Genomic DNA, 10,876 nt, shown 5'->3' with positions numbered 1-10,876 from the left:
GACTGTCATGGAGTCCAGGATCCTGAACACCGGAACACTTGGGCTCCAGTATCACCTCTACTGTGTGACTTTGAACAAATTATGACCCTTATCTGGGCCTCCACTTGGAAGAATACCAGGTGGGAGCATCCAGGTTTAGTGAGACCTGAGCAGAAGAGTGATTGTTGAGGATCCATCAAAAGGGCCCACCCGCTGTGGGCAGTTGTTTGTGAACAGGTGTCCAGAGCCTAGAATCTTCCCACAGAACGTCTTCCTTCGCCAGTGGCCTTACATCCTCTCAGTTCATGACTGCGGTGACTAATCATAATTACCACGCAGGCACCCTAACAAGATCAAGAACAAAGGTATCAATCACTATTCTGCAGGTGTTTCTCTTGGCCTGCATAGTCCTTCCTCCTGTCCCCACCCCCCCACCCCCACCTTCACCTTCCATCTGAGGTAAGTCCGACTCAGCCTGCTCCGTTCCTGGATTAGGTTATGCAGAACCCTTTCAAGTTTAGAAAGGGCTGGGGGAAAATTGCAAGGTGTAACCAATATAAGTTGGAAATAGCAAGGATTTGTTCTTGAAAGAAGAAAGATTGAGTGAGGAAAACGCCGGTCAGCCAGGTTTCTAGAGTCTCCGGGCAGACACCTGGGCTGGGAGGGAGGGGGTGCAGGCTGTGAACAAGGATGGGAGAGACAGTTTTTAAGATGCTCGCAACACATTAATAACCCACTCCTCCACCTGAATTGTAAGTGTGTTCAGTTGGGTTTTCTGTTTTTCTTTTTGGGTGTTTTGTTTGCTTCATTGTTGTCTGCTCACTATAGAGACCGGGCTAGTAAGTCCCACTATGCTCACATGGGACTACCATTTCTTTGGTGTTAATGCGTTTTCCCATTTGACCTGAAAACAAAATACTTCTGAGTTTGGTGTTATTACTAGTCTTATTATCATTCTAATTTTAGGGACAGGAGATTGCGGCTCAGAGGGGTCAAATGACATGCCTGCACTAGCCAAGGGGCCGGGTCCAGACGCAAAGCCGGGTCTTCTGACTCCTTCTTCAACCAATATTTACCAGGTGCCTCCCCTCTGCCAGGCACTCCAGGACCCTGAGATGTAGCCACGAACTAGACCAAGTCCCTTTCCCATGGAGCCCACCTTCTGGTGAGGGAGACAGAAGAGAAGCCAACAAACGCGTAAGTCAACAGCACCACTTCAGACAGTGAAAGACAGGGAGACCCTCTATCGCTAATTCAGAGGAGCCTTGGGATGGAGGGGACAGAAGCTTCCCAACTCGGGTCATTATTTTACGGTTTGATCGGCCGCTTCCTGGTCGCGGAGGTGCGCTGGGCGCGGCCGGGGCCAGGCCGGCAGCAGGCGGCGCCCCAGGAGCAGCTGCCCCAGGTGGGCCCCCGGGACCAATGCCAGGAAGTGTTTACACAGCCAACCAGCAGGTGCGCCTGTGCCGCGGGGGATCCTGAGTTGTAGGCCCCAGGCAGAGCTCAGTCTGGGCGTGGGGACCCGAGTGGGCCGGCCCACGGCGACTGTTGGCCCCGCGCCGCCGCCGCCCAAGAGGCTCCGGCCCAGGCCCCTGGCCCAGTCCTGCCCTGCCCCTGCCACGCAACCTCACCACCTCCCAGGTGATCCCAACCCGGCCTCAGGACCCTCCGGTCCCAGGTGATGCCTGCCTGGCCTCGTGACCTCTACCAGGTGACTCTGCCCCTCCACGGTGACCCAACCCAGCCTCAGGACCCTCTCAGCTCCAGGTGCCCCCAGCCTGACCTGTGTCCCTCCCGTCTCAGGTGGCCCCGACCCTGTCAAAGGCTCAAAATAGCCAAAGTAAAACCAATGAGTCCCTGAAGTCGTAATCAGTAAACTGATTGTGCACACACCAAACGACAGTTTGCCGAGCAGGAACACGGAAGGGGGCTGAGGGAGAGCGGGGTTGTTAAAGCTGCTCACACTGCAGGGCAGCAGACTGTTCTTGCCAGCGCCTGGTGACAATATGGCACTTTTCAGGGCTCGCCTCCCATCAACCTTGGCAAATGGTTCACGTTTTGCTTATCAATTCCAGAGGCACAAGCAAGAAATGACCCGGGTCAAGTTCGCCCTGCCAAAAAGGGGCGACACTAAGCTCTGCCCCCAGGACTAAACTGGCTCTCTCTGCTCAGGCCCCCGCCAGGCTCGTCTCTGTTTCTGATTTTAACAACCCTAAGCCACGACCTTCCAGCTAAGGTGACCCCAACCTGGCCTTATGACCTCCAGGCCTCCCCGCCTTTCTCAACTCTGCCTCATGACCCTGGACACATCGCAGGATGCTGGGCTTTCCAAACCACCTAGCCGTTTTCTAGAGAGTTCCTCACCCTCCATCCAGCACCCCCTGGCTCCCCCGCCCCCCGGGAGTCTGCACCAGTCCCAAGGGGGCCAGTCGCCCTCCCTCTGCGACACAGGGACCCGCGCCCGAAGAAGGACAGTGCTGGGGGGAATGGCTGGACCGCCAGCGAAGGTCGAGGCTCGGAAGGCGACTGCTCCAGCCGCTCCCAAGTGCAGGTGGACGCCACCACACCCCACCCCGCCTCCGGCCGGCACTGCGCAGGCGCGGGCGGGGCGGGGCGTCGGGCTGGCCGGGCACCCGCAGGGCTGCCCCATTGCGCACGCGCGAGCCGGCCGGCGCGCCCCCTGCAGGAGCCCGAGCCGCCCGGTCAGCGCCTGCCGCTGGTTGCAGGCGCCCCCTCCCCGCCGGGCGTCCCAGCCGCTGTCAGCACCGGCCGTCGCTGTCGCCGCCGCCGCAAGGCCGAGCGCAGCCGGGCCCGAGGCAGGGGACCCCGCAAGAGGGCAGCGTGCCGGCCGCCGCCGCCCTGGCGCCGAGGGTCGGTGAGTGCCGCCGGGACCCGCCGCGCGCGCTCACTTGCTCCCAGGGCTCGCGGCTCCGGGCCGCCCTCCGCCCGGCCGGCCTGCCCCCTCGGCCGCACCGCGCTTGGCCTGCACGCCCCGGACCCCCCACCTCCGCGCCCGCGCGCCGCCCCGCCCGGCAGGTGCACCTCGCGGGGCCGCAGCGCCAGGCAGCCCTGACTCAGGCTTCCCCTTCGGCCGAGCTTCTGGGCGTGTCCCTCTCCCCGCGGGCGGCTTCCTCCGCGAACCCCGGAGCTGGACGCGCCGCGGCACCCTTTGTACAGAGCCGGGAGGGTGGACCGTTTGGCGTTCGTCCGGCAGGCAGGCGCTCGGGGCAGCCGCTCGCCAGAGCCTTGCAGCCCCCAGGCCGGGAGCGCGGAGCAGGGCCGCCGGGATGCTGCTGGCTCATCCTTCGTGCCGAGATTCCCCGGGTGGGTGGGAGTGCTTCCCCACCCCGGAGTTTGGCCTGCGCCCAGCCCTTCATTCCCGGGAGAAAGAATGGGGGGGAGGGGCAGGGGTCCAGTGCTCATGGTGGGAGCTGTGCGGCGGGCAGAAAGGCGTGCATGCCTGGTCTAGGTGGAGAGGCCTGCAACAGCCCTCAGTAACCTCTGGGGTCCGTGGTCAGTGAGTCCATGGTACGAATTTGCGTTTACGCCAGTGTTGGCGTTCACACACTACACTGTAGCTTCATGAGGGCAGGTCCTGTCTTCTGCACAAGGGTTTAGGACGGACGTGTACTTGGTGCACATTTGGTGTGCAATCCAGGGCCCCCTCCTCACTTCCTTGGATGTGGCCTAATGAAAGCCCATTGCCTTATCCGGTATTTCTGTTTGTTGACCCCTTTGCCTCCTGCACTGTGAGCCCACTTACTGCCGGGCCTGGGCCTGGTCAGGGCTTGGGTTCCCAGCACAGGGCCAGACCCTGACACAGAACAGGGGATGGAGAAACGCTTATTGAATGGGTGGCTGACACCCCGTGACAGAGTGGGGACCTGGGCAGGGTGCAAGTGAGTCAGGCTGTTTTTTTTTCCTCCTGAGCAACTGTGTCATTTGATTCTGAACAGTTGGGTGCTGCCTTGTGTAAACTTGAAAAGATCAAGGCTCTTTTCCTCTAGAAAGTTTGCATCAAGGGAACATAAGAAAAAGGGAACATAGGAAAAAATTGGACGCCCTGGGAATCCCCTCACTCTTCTTTTTAAGTCCTTGCAGTTTTGTTTTGTTTTGTTTTTTAAAAGATTTTATTTATTTGACAGAGAGAGACACAGTGAGAGAGGGAACACAAGCAGGGCGGGTGGGAGAGGGAGAAGCAGGCTTCCCGCGGAGCAGGGAGCCCGATGCGGGGCTTGATCCCAGGACCCTGGGATCATGACCTGAGCCGAAGGCAGACGCTTAACAACTGAGCCACCCCGGCGCCCTTGTTTTGTTTTTTAATTGACCACTTGGTCATCATATCTGACAAACAAGATGACATCCTTCCCTCTCTGGTGATCTCCCATCATGCTGACGACACAGCCGTTTAGAATAGGAGAGATCAGCTCAGGTGGCTTTTTTTTTTTTTTTTAAAGATTTTATTTATTTATTTGACAGAGAGAGACACAGTGAGAGAGGGAACACAAGCAGGGGAAGTGGGAGAGGGAGAAGCAGGCTCCCCGCAGAGCAGGGAGCCTGATGCAGGACTCGATCCCAGGACCCTGGGATCATGACCTGAGCTGAAGGCAGTCACTTAACCAACTGAGCCACCCAGGCGCCCTCAGGTGGCTTTTTCAAAGACACTAGCCTTACACGGTGTGTGTGCCGGTCTCGTAGGAACCTGTTTTCACTTAGTCTCGACGGGGAAGGCCCGGGAAGACTCCCCACTTGACTGACTCTTCTCCAACCCTGCCTCCCAAGACGACAGTAGATTCGTCTGCTCTTGAGTTGGTGAAGGGGAAAGAAAACATTCTAGAAGTCAGGGGGAAAGGATGGGCAAAGCTCTGTGCATGATGGAAAGATTAATTGGATGTGGTCCCTGCTCTTGGGGACCTTAGGATGGAGCTAAAGAGAATGATTTATTCACAAGTAACTGTGACATCAGACAGAATGAGACAAGTACCACTTGACACATCGGAAAAGTTGTTGCGGGTGTCCAGAGGTGGAGGGGTGGCTTTCAGCAAGAGCAGAAGGTCTCAACCCTGGCTGCATGGTAGAATCACCCTGGGATGGGTCCCCTGCCCAGGCCAGAGCCCAGAATCTTCAGGGGTGGACCTCTGATGTCAGTTTCTGAGTTAAAGCACCCCTAGAAGATGCCATTGTGCAGCCAGGATGAAGACCCCCTGGGCCAGGGTTGTCCGTGGCTGCTTCACAGTGGGGCTGGGACTGGACTGGGAGATGATATTCCAAGAAGACAAAACCCCAGGAGGCCCGGACCCTCTTGGGAAAGTGTAGAGCATGTCAGTCCCCATCCCCCTGAATGGCCCAGAGATTTGGAGTCACCAGGCAGACAGGTACCTTTGCAGGAGCTGAGTAATGAGCTTGCTGTGGAAGACCCATGGTTACCTGTCCCCGGGGATCCTCAATCGCCTCATTACCTCATTTCCTACACCCAGAGGGGCGGAACGGCTAGCAGGACAGCAGTGGGACTGAGGCTCCAGAAGGGGTGAGCAAAGCAGGAGGCAGACCGATTTTGTGGAACTCTCTCCTCATAGCTTCCCTTGGGCTGTCTTAAAAGACCTTCCCTTCGCCTGTCTTAAAAATACACCCCACCAACCCCTGCCAGGAGCTTCTTTGTGAACTCAGAGCCTTAGGATCTCAAGGAGACCGCTGCCCCAACCCTGGACTGGGTGGATGGTGGTGTTGAGTGCGAGGCCAGCAAACCAGGTCTCTGCCTGGGCCTCTGATGCACGTGACCACAGCCTTGAACCCAGCCTCCTGGGGCTCCTGGACAATGACCGAGCCTCGTGGATTTGTTCCTGCCTCATCCACGCAAGGGCCACTTGTGTAAATACGTCATCCGCTTTTTCTTGTGTGCTGCTATATGTAAAAGAATTTGAGTTTGCACCCCCGTGGATTTCATTTATTTATAAAATAATGCCACATACTACCATCCTAAATATCATGGACACAGAAATACACACCAATATAGACCTTTTAAAGGGATGAGAGGCAAAGTGAACATGGTCAAATTTGTTGAGCGTATTAGTGCTACTAGATCAATCATAAAAACGTGGATGTTTTAATTTTTTTAAGTAGTCGGCATGCCCATCATGGGGCTCAAACTCACGACCCCAAGATCACGAGTCACACGGTCCACCGACTACACCAGCCAGACGCCCCATCCCATATGCTGTTTTTCAAAGAAAGCCATGTGAGCAAGTCTGCATCCCATTTATAAAGTCTTGGTGAACCCTAAGTCCTCATCCGAAGGTTTGGTTCTAGGTTCTGTTTATTTTGGTTCCTGGTTCTGGTGTGTCGCCGGTAAATGCCATGAACCTCGTGAAGCCACGTAGACTGTGCTGGGAGCCCAGGACTTGCCTTTCTTTCCCACTCACCAATCCCGCGAGGGCTCTTGCTGTGTTGCGGGGTGGGGGCGGGGGCGGGGTAAGCATTCAGGGGCTGCTGGGGCAGGTGGAGCGTCTAGCTCCGGTTACTCTTAGCATGTGCGTGTGCATGTAGATGGCACTGCCCCTGGGCTCCACACATCCCTTTTCATAAATGCTCCATTCCTAGCCCGGATTGTTTTGAAAAACCACAACTCTCACTCATTGTCACCTTTTCCTTGAAGGGACAGATTTGAGTATGTCGGCTTAAGAGAAATGAGGTAGCTGACACACGGCGGTCCGTTGTCATGGAGAAAAAAGAAAAAGACCTCCAGATTTGGAACTTTTCTTGAGAGAAAATATGTATTTCCTCCTTAAGTTCTAAGTCCTGAGATGACTGGTGACCCTTCCTGTCACCAAGGGTATTCACGGTCACTTCCCAAATCCTTACAAAGTATCGTAACGCTTCAGCCATGATTGTGTGTGTTTTAATTGCACCTGAACGTCATACCTTGAATCACATGAAGTCCGGCACGTGTGCGAGGCTTAAACTAAACCAGCGAGCGAGGGCCGCCATCCCTGCCATATCTCAGAAGCCGCCATCCCCGTCAGGGTACGTGGCTGCCAACACACAGGCCAGCAGGCGTGCCAGGGTCCTTCCCTACTGAATATCAGTAAAGCCAATTTCCCCCTCACTTTTATTTATTTTTTTAAGATTTTATTTATTTATTTGACAGAGAGACACAGCGAGAGAGGGAACACAAGCAGGGGGAGTGGGAGAGGGAGAAGCAGGCTCCCCGCTGAGCAGGGAGCCCAATGTGGGGCTTGATCCCAGGACCCTGGGATCATGACCTGAGCCGAAGGCAGACGCTGAACGACTGAGCCACGCAGGCACCCCAATTTCCCCCTCATTTTTATTTTATTTTATTTTATTATTTATTTTTAAAAGATTTTATTTATTTTTTTGAGAGAGAGAGACATAGCGAGAGCAGGAACACAAGCAGGGGGAGTGGGAGAGGGAGAAGCAGGCTTCCCGCAGAGCAGGGAGCCCGATGTGGGACTCAATCCCAGGACCCTGGGATCATGACCTGAGCCGAAGGCAGACGCTTAACGACTGAGCCACCCAGGCGCCCCCCCTCCCCTTCATTTTTAAAGAAAAATACCTGTGAGTGCAGTTTCTCACCATTCCTTTCGTCCAGCAGATGGTGTCTCGCACCCTGCCTGGAGGCTGGTGGTAGGCTTGGCTGGCGGGGACCACCCTTTAAATGCACCTGCCGCTTTCCTCCTATGCTTTACAGCGTTGACTGCTATTTAGACTTTGCATCTGCAGAATCCACTGAAATAGACATTTTCACATGTTTACTGTGCACCCCCCCCAAAAAAACACACACACCCCGAAAGATGAGATCATGTGCTGGGTAAACAATCAGACAAAACACCTGGAGATCAGCATTACTGCCCATGTGGATGCCCCCTGCCCAGCACACTGCCTTGGCACAGCATCCGAGGCCTTGGTCAGCTTCCCTTTCTGGCTCATTCCCACTGCTCCCCGCCCAGGTACTCAGAACCACGGGCTGCTCCCCACACACGCTCTTCCCCTCCCCCCCACCCCCCAGCTATGAGGACACTCGACACCGGTCTCCGGTGTCCCTCACTCCCAGGAGCCTTCTCAGAGCTTCCCTCGCATCAGGCACACACACACACACACACACACACACACATGAGTTCAGTCCTCTCCAGAATCTCATGATGCCTCCTTTGGCTGGACTCCAGCAATTACAGTACACAGACATGTTCGTGGACTGTGAGCATCTTGGGATGGGAATGTTATGATTTCCATTTCCACACCCTCAGCACCCCTTGCACAGCAAGCACTGGGCAGATGTTTGTGGGAGGAATCAATGCTTTTTTGTCTTATGTATCATAGAAGACCGCAGATTCTACCCACAAGCATTAAGTACCTATTTGGAATGGACACACATAGACCTTTACTACCACTCACTGTAGTGGACTCCCCATGTCGATAAGGAAATGCTCTCCTAGCTGAGCTGGGTCCTCACCAGCCTTGGTCCTCAGGAAAAGTGCCGAGTCCTGGCCAGCGCCACCAGTAAGGCTCTGTCTCTATTCCACACCCGTGGAAAGAGGGTAAAGCTGTGCTTGTCTGCTCTCTGTGTGATGTGCGGAGGCCCAGCTTCGTGGAGACCCCTCCTTCTCACCATGCCGTCCTCCAGGCCTGGGCAGACTCAGGCTTCCCTGGAAGGAGATGCACTGAGCTCGGGATGTGACGGGAACTCGTGACACAACAGGGTGAGTGCCTGGCCCCAGGGCCCTGTCCACTTAGCTTGCTGGCCTTCAGGCTTCCTCGGGAGTGACCTCTCTAGAAGCATTAACGCCGCTGTGTTCCATGTATGCTGAAATAACCTATTTTGCATGGGCACATGGACAGTGGATGACAGATTCAAGCCCGTAATGAAGAAAACCACAGATGAGGAAGCTGAGATGTCTGGGCTCTGAACATGCACCCGAGCGGCCACAGGGGCTTGTAACTGGCACAATCCATAATTCTTGTACTCACGAAAGTTACTGGAAAAGCCCTTGGTGGAGGAATCCTGTGTGTCATCACAAGAGCTCCCCGAAACCAGCAGGCCACAGGACACAGGACACACTCACTCTGGACCAGTTCAATCGCTCACCTAAAAAGCAAACACCGAAACACTCAACACTTTGTGTAACGTTTAATATTTTAACAGTGAGCAAACAAGCCTTTTGGGGGGGGGGGGGAGGAAGCTCTCCCTTCCCTTCCTGGCTCTGTCCCTGGAGGAGTGAAGTGAGCCCTGGAGGGGAAGTTCTCAGCCACTCATGTGGGGCAGAGGCGGCTTCGCAAGTGGCCCCCACCTGAGTGTTTACCTTAGAGTAGAAGGCGTGGGGCTGGCTCTGCACAACCTCTTCTGGGGACTCTGTGCCTCAGTGTCAAGTGTTTTGAGGAACATTTAACTTCCTTTCCTCGTGTACATTTGCTTTCATAACCAGAAAGTTGTCCAGATTTTGTAATTCTGGGAATCTCCTTTAAATTCCTTTCTGCTCAAACAGAACAGATACAAGTAAGGCATTCGGTAGAACTTGGGATGCGGCCTGGCACGCACAAGGCAGCCGGCCAGGTGCTGGAGGGAGACCAGTAGATACCCATGAAGGTGGTGGGGCTCAGGGGATAGTTTCTCTGTTTGATTTCCAAGGGTGCGTTGTGGGAGCAATGCATACAATTTTATAAAGATTTTACTACTTTTTGTAGTCTTGGCTCACGGCTTTCTTGCTGTGTGATCAGGGCTGGGTCCTTCCTCCTCCTTTCTTCGTCTGTAAGAGGTGGTGATGGCAGAAGCAAGGCCTGGGTGAGCGTGTCTAACGTGAAAGCTCCTTCTATTTCCACATATCAGGAGGGAACAAAGACCCACCCCTGCAGTCTCTGTTTCCCTGCATCCATATTTCTTTGTTATTGGATCTGCTCTGTTTTAAGTGACACGCTTGCAATCTGTTTTGGTCTCTTCACTTTCTAACTTGGTGAGAGGTGCTTTTTGGTTATTTTCCAAATTATGCTCTAGTGCCCTCCTTTTGCCCAGAGGTCCCAGTAGAGTCATGCCAGCAAGTCCTGGGCCCCTCCTGATGTCCCGTGAGGCGTCCGTCACCCCGCTGCACTCGAGAGGCCCACAGGCCCCACCCCAGAGCCCTGGTCACAGAGCCGCCTCCTCCCGGCCAGTCCTGCCGTAGCCCCGGAGGGAGACCGTGGCCAGGAGCCTCTCCCAGGACCCAGGTCAGTGCACGGGTGCTGCTCTTGGCCTTGTAGGGACTGTGGGAACGTGGTCGATCTGTCTTTCTGTCCCCCGCTCTCCTCAGGCCGGAGAGACAGGAGTAAGCACGGGGATGTGTCCTTTCCTAGCCAGACTTCTCCAGAAGTCTGACCAGAAGACTTCTTTGAACCATGACCTTTTTATATTCCCCTCTGGGGAGAGGAAGAAGGTTCACCCCGGTCAGGCCAGGTCACGTCGTGGGGATGGCGGGTCCTGCTAGAGGCACTGCCATCCCCCGTCTGACCTAAAGCACTTCTAGAAACCTTTGATAAACCACAGGCCCTCGTGGGTCTGATTATTTTTTATTCTTTTATTATTTATATTCTTTTATTAACTGCCTACAGCTGATTTTATGACACTTTTTCCACCTTGTTAATTTTGAAAGAATTTGGATCATTTATTAAGGTGACACTTAATAGCACTTCATGCTACTTTAGCTTTAATCTCTTCACATTTTAACCACATGGTTAATTAAAAGCATATCTTAGGTTGATTTGTAAATAACTTCTTGCAGTTGTGTTCTCTACGAGTATTCACTGAGGACCCTTAAACGCGTGAATTTTGAGTAACTATCATCCGACAGATATGGACAGCCACATCGTTTCCAAAAAAAGCAAGAGTTTAATTTTAAAAAGAGCTTCAGTGGAA

At 54.5% G+C, this 10,876-nt stretch overlaps 1 protein-coding gene across 5 annotated transcripts in view; it reads left to right on the top strand.

Moving 5' to 3' along the window:
- Nucleotides 1-2,645: 2,645 nt before the first annotated feature.
- ABCA3 (ATP binding cassette subfamily A member 3) overlaps nucleotides 2,646-10,876 on the top strand; it is a 41,514-nt gene continuing 33,283 nt past the window's right edge. For 2 of the 5 annotated variants that reach the window (XM_064592359.1, XM_064592358.1), the window contains exon 1: nucleotides 2,646-2,854. The gene's annotated coding sequence lies outside the window, so the exon portion shown is untranslated. Of the gene's footprint in view, nucleotides 2,855-2,880; nucleotides 8,694-9,982; nucleotides 10,192-10,876 lie in introns of those variants that run through there. The other 3 variants (XM_064592361.1, XM_064592360.1, XM_054507453.2) reach the window with 3 other exon arrangements.

The sequence above is a fragment of the Mirounga angustirostris genome, unplaced genomic scaffold (assembly GCF_029215605.1).
Source record: "Mirounga angustirostris isolate CCGP_5_RB_7025 unplaced genomic scaffold, mMirAng1.0.hap1 SCAF_5, whole genome shotgun sequence".
NCBI classification, from domain to species: Eukaryota; Metazoa; Chordata; class Mammalia; order Carnivora; family Phocidae; genus Mirounga; species Mirounga angustirostris.
Note: the sequence above shows the minus strand (reverse complement) of the source record. Positions and strands in the feature narration are given on the sequence as shown.